This window comes from Babylonia areolata, chromosome 6 (genome assembly GCF_041734735.1).
Source record: "Babylonia areolata isolate BAREFJ2019XMU chromosome 6, ASM4173473v1, whole genome shotgun sequence".
NCBI lineage: Eukaryota > Metazoa > Mollusca > Gastropoda > Neogastropoda > Buccinidae > Babylonia > Babylonia areolata.
Genome location: NC_134881.1, coordinates 28,110,004 through 28,112,503, shown reverse-complemented (window position 1 = coordinate 28,112,503; position 2,500 = coordinate 28,110,004).

Here is a 2,500-nt window from a genome sequence, read left to right as displayed (position 1 = left end):
TAGGAGGCGGGGGGAAGAGGGGAGGAGGGGGGGTGAGGGGGGATAGGGGGGTAATGGTTTTGAGGAAGAGTAGTCATGAATGATTTATGTAATTCGTAATATTTTTCTTTCATGTAAAGCACCCTGAGCTCTTTGAGAAAAAGGGAACAATATGGATGTACATTATTTTTACATACACCGCTGTTTACCAAAGTTTTACCATCATTTCACCTTGTCCCCCCCATGAAGAAAACCGTGCAAGTTCCGTCCCAAGTGGTCCTTAACTTTTCGTGACACCTATATTTGATGATGATTGAACAATGGGGTTGGTGGGAGGGTGGTGGTGGTGGTGGTGGTGGGGGGGGGGGGTGATGTTATAGGGACCCATTAAGGTTTTGAGACCACTTGACAAGGCTGTAATCTTATATCACCACGTCGTCCACCACACCCGAGAGATACAGACACCTGCAGTGTGTTGATGAGGTAATTACACTAAGCAACACTCCCAAAAGGCACATTCCCGTGAATACCCTCCACTGTGTGGTGGTCCCTAATAACGTGCTCGAGAAACACCCCCCCCTCCCCCCACCCCAAAACTGGATTAAAAAAAAGAAAGAAAAAGGACTGACCGAAATACACCGCTTTCGTTGAAAAGAATTGCCACAGTGGGGCCCCTCGGACTGCAATAGGTTAAAGGGAGTTTCCACACATACCACACAACACCACACCACCTGTCTACCTGTCAGTCAAGAACGGAAGGGGATTGGTGGATGTGATGGTTAAGGGGTGGGGGGGTAGAGTGGAGGGGAGAGGGTGTGTGGGGAGGGGGAGGTAGAAGGGGGGTTGGGGGTGGGGGGTCAGGATGGAGGGGAAGTGTGCAAGGGAGAGGGAGGAGATCGAGAACTCTTTTGTTTTGTTTCCTCTGTGTGTGTGTGTGTGTGTGTGTGTGTGTGTGCGTGCGTGTGTGTGTGCACCCGATCACTCTTGCACCGGAAAGGGTAGACGGGTAAACAGCACACCCGAACTCCCCCGGACACACTTCAGTCAGTGCAGAACTTGAGGAAGAAGAAGGAGGAAGAGAAGGAGGAGGAGAAGGAAGAGGAGGAGGAGGAAGAGGAGGGGGGAAAAAGAGGAAGAGGAGGAGGAGGAACTTGAAGAAGAAAAAGAAGAAGGAGGAGGAGGAGGAAGAAGAAGGAGGAGGAGGAGGAAGAAGAGGAAGAGGAGGAGGTGGAGGAGGAAGAGGAGGAGGAAGAAGAGGTGGAGGAGAAGGAGGAGGAGGAACTAGAAGAAAAAGATTGATGTAATGAAGGAGAAGAAGGAAGAGGGAGGGGAGAAGAAGAAGGAAAAGAGAGGGGAGGAAGAAGAAGGAGGAGGAGGAGGCGGAGAAGGAAGAGGAGGAGGAAGAAGAGGTGGAGGAGAAGGAGGAGGAGGAACTAGAAGAAAAAGATTGATATGATGAAGGAGAAAAACGAGGGCGAGGAGAGGAAGAAGGAGGAGGAAGAGGAAGAAGAAGGAGGAGGAGGAGGAGGAAGAAGAGGAAGAGGAGGAGGTGGAGGAGGAACTAGAAGAAAAAGATTGATGTAATGAAGGAGAAGAAGGAAGAGGGAGGGGAGAAGAAGAAGGAAAAGAGAAGGGAGGAAGAAGAAGAAGGGGGAGGAGGAGGAGAAGAAGAAGAAGAAGAAGAAGAAGAAGAAGAAGAAGAAGAAGAAGGAGGAGGAGGAGGAGGAGGAGGAGAAGAAGAAGAATAAGAAGAAGAAGAAGAAGAAGGAGGAGGAGGAGGAGGAAGAGGAGGAGGAGGAAGGAGAAGAAGAAGAAGAAGAAGAAGGAGGAGGAGAAGGAAGTTGAAGAAGATGAAGAAGAAGAAGAAGGAGGAGGAGGAGGAGGAGGAGAGGAGGAGGACGAGGACGAGGAGGAGGAGGAAGAAGAAGAAGAAGAAGAAGAAGAAGGAGGAGGAGGAGGAGGAAGAGGAGGAGGAGGAAGGAGAAGAAGAAGAAGAAGAAGAAGAAGGAGGAGGAGGAGGAAGTTGAAGAAGATGAAGAAGAAGAAGAAGGAGGAGGAGGAGGAGGAGGAGAGGAGGAGGACGAGGAGGAGGAAGAAGAAGAAGAAGAAGAAGAAGAAGAAGAAGAAGAAGAAGAAGAAGAAACGGAGGAGGAGGAGGAGGAGGGGGCGAGAGACCAAACAGTCTGTCGGGTGATGTGTTTTTTGTTGACTCTGGGAGAGAATCAACAGTGACTGGGGTTTCTTTCGTTCTGTTCTTTCCTATGTTTTTCCCCCCCTTTGAAACGCCAACGTATGTGTAATACACCTGAGCATCTAACTATCGTTCATGCGTTCGTGGAGTGCATGTTTGTTTATCTTTTCCCACGCGGGTTGGGGTGGTGGTGTTTTCTCTCTGTTCCTATCTGTCTCTCTCTCTTCTCTCTACCCCTCTCTTTCTTTCATCTCTCTATGTATCTCCCTGTCTCTGTCTGTCTGTTTGTCTCTGTCTGTCTGTCTCTCTCTGAGCTAAATTTTATAGGTA